The sequence below is a fragment of the Pollicipes pollicipes genome, unplaced genomic scaffold (genome assembly GCF_011947565.3).
Source record: "Pollicipes pollicipes isolate AB1234 unplaced genomic scaffold, Ppol_2.1 Scaffold_4295;HRSCAF=5057_pilon_pilon_pilon, whole genome shotgun sequence".
Lineage (NCBI taxonomy): Eukaryota > Metazoa > Arthropoda > Thecostraca > Pollicipedomorpha > Pollicipedidae > Pollicipes > Pollicipes pollicipes.
The window spans coordinates 4,889,390-4,897,984 of record NW_023596461.1 but is presented as its reverse complement, the minus strand read 5'-3'; the positions used below and the strand labels follow the sequence as shown (position 1 = coordinate 4,897,984).

At 49.2% G+C, this 8,595-nt stretch overlaps 1 pseudogene across 1 annotated transcript; it reads left to right on the top strand.

The window, feature by feature from the left end:
• Nucleotides 1-2,801: 2,801 nt before the first annotated feature.
• Nucleotides 2,802-5,874, top strand: LOC119097095 (actin, muscle-like; annotated as a pseudogene). Its single transcript, XR_005094127.1, has 4 exons — nt 2,802-2,934; nt 3,726-3,789; nt 4,110-4,423; nt 4,683-5,874. The product of XR_005094127.1 is annotated as an actin, muscle-like (transcript).
• Nucleotides 5,875-8,595: the final 2,721 nt, after the last annotated feature.

Below are 8,595 nucleotides of genomic sequence, written 5' to 3'. Positions count from 1 at the left end.
TCAGTGCTGTTCTACGTCCCTAGTAGAACTGTCCTGGATTTCCGCTGGATTCATTTTCAAGAGATTACTTTCAAGGAGAGATCACTTTTAAAAGATATTAATACATACATTTCACATATTATATATATATATATATATATATATATATATATATATTCAGTATTCATTCTCCTCTGTCCGGTAAGTAAAATGCCAACATTCTGCAATGGGACGTTTTAATTTATTTGAACCTGCTTCACCAGCAGCACGCATTTTGATAGACGTAATGGCAAGACGATGCGTTAAGATCCTTTTCATTCTAGGTTTCGTGAATTTCGGATTTCATATGAACTAAGATCCTGTTTGATTATTAAAGCGTAAAAATGGTTCATATGTTTCGTTAAACAGGCAATATATAATGTATGTGTTATCAGCAGAAGCATAGTTTCTCAAAGTGAGTTGGGGGCTGAACTGTGGAAAACTATGAAGTCTATCCCTCAATTTGTGATCAGGTTGTGATTTAAAAAGTCTGATTTATTGTGAACTGCCCAGATCGCCAACTCTTACTGTTTCTGAAGCGGATGGCGTGAAGAAGTGACAGTGACAAACGCACACAGTTTGCATCAATGAATAGGATGCGTATGATATATGCATTTGTAACTGCATTTCAAAAGACGAAGATGGGAGTGTAAGGATCTGGCAACGTTATATACTCCTTGACCCAGTCATATGACATCACGTGCCAAGGGTGTCACACGCTCGTGGCCATACCATATAAATAACCACGTTTGGTGGAGGCCGAGACAGCCAGACAGCTCGATGCTCGACATTGGCACTCCTCACAAAGCAGAGTTCAAGAGTCTTTTGCCAGTGATTGGCAGCGAAAAGCTCAGGAGCCGGGACTCGCAGCGTGCACTGAGCTTTAAAGAAGGCGTTTCCAGATAAGAGCGCATGCAATCGTTATAAACCAGACTGACAAGGAATTCAACTCCTTTGGGGCACTGTATTGGTAGTCCTGCCAGCGTTAGGTAATGCCATACACGAAAGCAGCAAAAAGAAACAATAAGCCTGTTATTTAAACTGCATTTAGGGGCAATGCATTTTCTAAAAATACAGCTTGCGACAAACGTTGACCTCCACTGCAAGCATGTTTACCCATCTATCTACTGCATTTGATAGACTGACAGAGGACGCGGCCAACGTGAGGTGGCTTACTCCATTACTGGCCCGCCTGTCCCCCCGTGTCCGCCGTGTACGCGGTGTCGGGCGGCACGACAAGACCGCAACAGGACCTCCTGCTCCAGTGCCGTAGCAGAAATGCCTGTGACAGCAGGCCCGCCCAGTTCCGCGTGTCTGCTGGATGACGGGCGCAGAGCACGGCTAAAACAGTACCGGCGCCGGCCGGCGCGGGGCGGCCGAGACCGCCGCCGCCGCCGCCGCCCGTCCCCCACCCAGCCCCCCTGCCATATTTGGTGGCAGCGAAGCGGGGAGGCGGGCCAGCGTCGTCCCCGACGCGGCGGCGCTGCGCGCGCCCGTCGGCCGCGACGTAAGCCTCACCAAGTAAGGCGGCCGCCGGTTGGCAGCGTGTGAAGGTATATAAGCCGGGCTGGGCGGCCACAGAGGCACACAGTCGCTGAGAGGTGTCCGTCTGTTCCGCACCTGGTGCCAGGTAGGTGGCGACTGCGGCGGTGGTACGGTGCTCTGGCACACCGGTGCTCTGGTGCTTCGGTGCTCTGGTGCTTCGGTGCTCTGGTCTGCTGGTGCTCTGGTGCTCTGGTGTTCCAGTGATAAAGGAAGCGCCGTGTCAGTGTGATAGAGGTTTGCAACAGACCCAAGATATATGAAATTATTTGCTTTGGATAACCATAGTTTCCTGCCTTCATTATATTCGGGCTACACAATACACAATTCTGGCTACACAATTCTGATCATATTTTTCAGTATCAATGCTCTCTAAATGTCAGTTTCATATGCTAAACACTAGTGATTTTGATCTTAATTACAATGCTACACGTAATGCTCTGACATTTGGAATTGTGAAAGCCAGTCCGTGAATAGGCTGTTATGAAAATGGCTTACTTCCTCCGGCTTTAAACTTGGCCATTGAGTGGGGATAAGCCAGGAAACATCCAAAAGTCATCTTGTTAAGAAAGGAGGTTGTGAAAATTCAGAGTATTTTTGTAAGTTTTCACAGTATTCGTACCATTGAAAACGGAACTGTAAGAAGACGCATTTGAGGTACTCAACTACACAATTTCAGCTGCCATGTTTCTTTTTAAACAAATCCGTCGAGCCACTTGCTTTTTGAGGAAAATGCTGAACATTGCTAATACTGTCATCCTTTGAAATCGTACTTATCATTGCTTGAAGGCTTATGTAATTTAATTTCGATGTTAGTTGCTTAAAGCATAACTTGAATGGAATTTGAATACCACCGAGATGTCACCTACGTGCTTAGAATTTCAAAATAAACTACTAAGTAAGCACTACTGTAGGCACAGTCATATTAAGATCTGCATGTGTGATAAACCGGTAAGATTTTACGGATCATTTGATTTTAAATGAGCCTTCATCCTCCGAAATGCCCAGTTTATATGACATTTTTAAGTAACTGCAATTGTCAAGCAGATCTCTGCTAGTCAAATGCTTCACATCTCGATTATCAAAGCCCTCAAGATCCTAGTTACTTTCTCACGTTTGCAGAAGCTTTCAAGTCTCACCAGCTTGTTACCGCAAATTGAGACATCTAGCGCCTCCCTCCCCCACCCCCCCCCCCCCACCCCCTAATGACCAGCACGCCTTTTGTTGCAGACAACCTAATCATCAACCATGTGTGACGACGACGTTGCCGCGCTGGTGGTCGACAATGGCTCGGGCATGTGCAAGGCTGGGTTCGCCGGAGACGACGCGCCCAGAGCTGTATTCCCGTCCATCGTCGGCCGTCCTCGTCACCAGGTGCGCACCCGCCTGCACAGCTGTCGGCTATGCTCACCTGCCCTCAGCTAGGGAGGACGGTCACTGAGTCACGGCTGCGGCGGGGTGGCATCCCCCGGGGCTGTCCTCAGGACAGTCAGCTGTAGACTCAAAGGTCGCATTACGGACATAGATGTCAGCACTGGAGCGGGGCGCTTGCTAAATGGCCGCAACTTTGCCGAGCAGCTGAAGCTACCTGGAGATGCTGCCGGGCTAAATCTGCTCGAGCCTCCCCATCAGTCCACCCCTTCCGTTTCGTCGGCGGCCGACGCAGCACCACCGGGCCACCCATATTTGGTAGTGGCTGTCGCCGCCGGCGTGAGGTAGTTTAAAATTTAGCCGGCTCGTTTTCTGGCCAGAGGTGGGGAGGGGAGAGGAGGGGAGGGCGCGCCCCACGCGTAGCACCCACGTCTCCCAGACGGCATGCCAGACGGCTGGCATTGGCGCAAGGCCAGCCTGGCAGTTCCCCCCGCCCACAAAGATGCCGCTCGGAGCTCAATCTGAAGTTCCCGAAAAATACCTTGGTATCGTTCATGCTTGTGGCTAAAACTACGTTAAAAGGCAAGGGATTGTAAAAGGGCCTATGATGTCAGAATGTACACAGCATGGCAAACAAATCTAACAGTTTTCGTCGAGATGGTAAAAGAGGTGATAGTGTCCCAAAGATGTGAAACGCCCAAGGTGGAGCATAGCTTAGCATAACCTTCATCCATAAGAAACGTTCAGACACAGCTCATATATTCATGCTAACTCCAGTTTGCTTTCTTCCACAGGGTGTGATGGTTGGTATGGGCCAGAAGGACTCCTACGTCGGTGATGAGGCCCAGTCCAAGAGAGGTGGGTGTTGATTGCTGATCAATTTTACACAAATGCTTACACTCAGACCAAGCAAAGGGCTGCACAAATTTGCACCGGGACAGGACAGGATAGGTAAACTATGTAGGCAACAGGACAGGAGGATTTTGATTTTGTGCTACCGAGTTAAAGGTGAAACATTTCAGACCTAAGGCACATCCAGACAATCGACATAAATGTCGACCAATTTGAGTCGCTTTTGTGTAACCTATGTAGCATTCAGCGTGCACAGAAGATTCCAAATGCAAATATACCATGCATGCTGTTAATGAACACCAAAACAAAGCTTCTCCTGATCACAGGTATCCTCACTCTGAAGTACCCCATTGAGCACGGCATCATCACCAACTGGGACGACATGGAGAAGATCTGGCACCACACCTTCTACAACGAGCTGCGTGTCGCCCCCGAGGAGCACCCCATCCTGCTCACGGAGGCTCCCCTCAACCCGAAGGCTAACCGCGAGAAGATGACCCAGATCATGTTTGAGACCTTCAACTGCCCGGCCATGTACGTCGCCATCCAGGCCGTGCTCTCGCTGTACGCCTCCGGCCGCACCACCGCATCGTGCTCGACTCCGGCGACGGCGTCTCCCACACCGTCCCCATCTATGAGGGTGAGTGGATGAGCAGGACTTTTGAACGTTGCATCATTACGGAAGAATCTTTTTGGCGCACCGTAGTTTCTAGGTGCGTCTACGTTGTAGGCCTTTTGCAGCTTTGTGAGATGGAGGCATGAACATGTGAATTAGGATGGTGCAGAAGAAAGCCGCCGTTATTGCAGGCTCCGCTACGGGCCTCGATTTTTGCCGCTCACTGCCGCCGGCCAGACTTCTGTCAACGACGTCTGACGAGACCCTCCGCGTCCGTTCACAGGTTATGCTCTGCCCCACGCCATCCTGCGTCTGGACCTGGCTGGCCGGGACCTGACCGACTACCTGATGAAGATTCCTGACCGAGCGCGGCTACAGCTTCACCACCACGGCTGAGCGGGAAATCGTGCGCGACATCAAGGAGAAGCTCTGCTACGTTGCTCTGGACTTCGAGCAGGAGATGGCCACCCGCCGCCGCCTCCACCCTCGCTGGAGAAGAGCTACGAGCTGCCCGACGGACAGGTCATCACCATCGTGCAACGAGCGCTTCCGCTGCCCCGAGGCCCTGTTCCACCAGCCTTCCTTCCTGGGAATGGAATCCTGCGGCATCCCGAGACCGTGTACAAACAGCATCATGAAGTGCGACGTCGACATCAGGAAGGACCTGTACGCCAACACCGTCCTGTCGGGCGGCACCACCATGTACCCCGGTATCGCTGACCGCATGCAGAAGGAGATCACCGCCCTGGCCCCGAGCACCATCAAGATCAAGATCATCGCTCCCCCGGAGCGGAAGTACTCCGTCTGGATCGGCGGCTCCATCCTGGCCTCGCTGTCCACCTTCCAGCAGATGTGGATCTCCAAGCAGGAGTACGACGAGTCCGGCCCGGGCATTGTCCACCGCAAGTGCTTCTAAGCGCTCGGATTCTCGTCTTTCACTCTCTGCCCAGGTCCCTCCATCTCTATTTATTTACGCATGCTGCCTCCGGTCCCTTGTCGAACATGTGAGTGCTGCCTGATTCAGAGCTTGGCGCGCTGGTCCGACGCAAAATATCAGAGCACCGTATTTTGTCTGGGGCCTCGCGCCGGGCAGCACAGGGACCCGAGGCACCCAAGCAGCCTGGGCCCCGCTCCCGACCAGCGGGGCGGCGCCCAGGGCGGCGCAGCGGGCCCGGTGGGAAAGGTCAGGGGACACCGGAGACCTGTCGGCGACTAGGGGCGTCCAACAGCACGACCCTCTACACACTGCCCCCTCTGTTTTGCACATTTTGTATAACATGAAGTTGGTTACGAGCTTGAATAAAATCTATTGATAGAAACGACATCGTTTCGGCCAGTACCACCTTTCGAACTAAAGCGGCCAAGCAGGGAAGCTGTGACGTAGGTGCATCAGTGTCAGAAAGGATTCCAACGGCTTTCACTCTTGTTTATGATGCATTTATGTGCAGGCTTTGTAAATAAAATTGTATGTGAACTACATCTTTTCTCAGAAATGACAGATGGCAAGAGCCATACGATGGAATGTGAAGATGGTGGAGATTATAGTCGAAGGCGATGACCGTGACGTGACAAACATCCCTGTCTTGCTAGTGACGTCTCCGATTCTGGCGTTGCATGGCTCGACAACTCCTGCATGGTTAGGGCAAGACTGCGGCGCTTCGCCACAATGGTAGAATCAAACAGCTTATAAGTTCCATATTGAGTTCGTACATTGTTTGTGAAGTCTAGCACATCAGAAATTGAGTCCCTGAAACACCTATTTGGGATGGTTGCAACTGTAAGCGACCTAATACATGGATCGCACCACTGAGTCTACCGAAACCGGCCACGGTCAATATGCAAAGTTGGCAGCAATGAGTTGTCTCCTACTCATCTCGCCATTTCTTGCAACAGACAGTGCAGCTCAGCCTGCTTTCCTGTCCCAGTGCAGCACAGCCTGCTTCCCAATACAAAACAACATGATGCGAGTACACCGCACGCGACGCACTGCGCTGCTACAGCGAGCCTGCTCCAGTTGCAATGCAGACTGGTCGGCTAAGAGACTGTGTACAGCGATGACTGAGCTCAAGTTACTGTAATCATATTACATTGCCCTGAGTGAAAAATCGATCCTTATTACCCACCATGACGGATATGCGGATATGTGGCCACCATGTGAGCTTTAACGCCTTACTGATGCTTGTAGCTTTCTGCTGTCCTGGAAGCGTTTTATTTTCTCGGGATCCAGAAGAGGCAACCGCGACTGGACGACATCCATGGTGACCTGTAGCTCCCTACACGCCTCCATGTGTTGCTTAGCACTAAAGGCCCGGTCATATATCAGGGATGTGCAGGTGTATGTTGGAAGGGGAAGGTGCCAAAGGTGCCAAAGAATATTGAGCTTGCCATTAGCATTGGACGTTATCCAAAATAAACACATAGCTAGGCCTGCATTCCAAATCACAGGTCGCGACCGTTGACCGCGCCAATGAAGCACCAAGAACGGAGTGATTGATAACCACAAAAGTGTCATAAAATGGAACGTTCATTAGTTAATAAATCTAAGGAAATAAGAAAAGATAAACGCACGAATTTGTTAAATGGCAGTTCGACTCTAGTGTAGATGACAAATGCGTTTGTGACACAGCTTCTTGATAGGTCGTCATGGAGAGCTTTGTTATTCGTCTTGTATGAATGTGACATGGTCCCTTTATCTAAATTTGTACAGATCTAATTTTTTCGTCACCCAGCTGCTCACCGTTCTGCCGCATCCCCGTCAGGAGTCATGAACTGCAATTCTTAAAGAGATTGTTCCACATTTGTATCGGAGTTTGAACTGAAACTGCTGCATTAAAGATCATTTGGTGCAGTGCACAGCCCTGCGTCCCTTAAGACCTAACCCCATCTAGTTTCTAAGGTACGCGCACGCGAAGACGTGCAAACAATTCCGGGGAGACTATTTCAAGGTTATCCAGGCACGCATGATGTCACCATAACGGCATTCAATCTGTGCCATTCGGTTTTAGTTACCGATTCGTTCATATCCGGTGTTTATGAGCACGGTTTCCAGATATATAGGCCGTGAATCGGCCCTCAATCAATTTTGTGCAAGGTGCGATGACGTAATAAAAAATAGCGTAATGAGGGACGTGTAAACTAAAAAGGAAGTTGCGGTGGTTAAAGAGCATGCATTTGCACTTCGAAATATACCAATAGCAATACTGAGCTCATTTCATCACTAGTTTTCAAATGTGGGACGTTCCCTTTATGTGGCCGTTGAATGAAAACGAGTTCACGCTCTGTTTAGCCCATTGGGACACTCTCTGTCGCTATTCAGACGGTTTCAAAGTCGGTGGGCATACTGTTGATCTATATTATACAGACGTTGCCAATCGCACCAATGTCTACATCAATAAACGTGTTTTTTTGCGTTCACAGACGGTTGAACAGTTACGTGTAGAACTCCATATAAACATCAGATATATCGAAATGTTTACAGATCATTTATTACGCAACATTGCCGTCAATCACTGAGGAGAGAGAGAGATAAGAGCGAGAGGAGAGAGAGAGAGAGAGAGAGAGAGAGAGAGAGAGAGAGAGAGAGAGAGAGAGAGAGAGAGAGAGAGAGAGGGAGGGAAAGAGAATAGAGAGAATGGTATGCATATGTATATATACATATATATATATATATATATATATATATATATATATATATATATATATATATATGCTCGCAATATGTTTTACCTCACAGGTAAACATCATTTAGACAAGTCAATCCGGACGAGAACGTGTCTCACTACACCTGACCTGCGAGAGCATTGACACGCGCGTGACATCCCAAATTTATCCGACAGTTTCACTATCTCGCGGTGGACCTCTTCCGTGTCGCATCTAATAATTTTGGAGTCGTACATCTTTTAAAATCGTCTATCATTAAACAACATGGCGTTGTAATACCCATTAGAAATTGTGGTGAAGTGAAATTGATCTGTAGCTCTGGGTTGTGTCATTGCCTGTGCATTTACGGTATGTTGTGTGTTGTGTCTGTCGTGTGTCCTAAGCCTGCATGATGTTCATCTTTTTGCCTGCAGATGCAACTGCTTTGCTTTGAAAGGCGTCGAGAGATAATACGTAACGTGTCTGTAGAGTCAGTAATGTATAATGTATCAGGAGAGTAGAAAGAGTTTGCATTGGTTTGTTCTCTGAACTCCAGC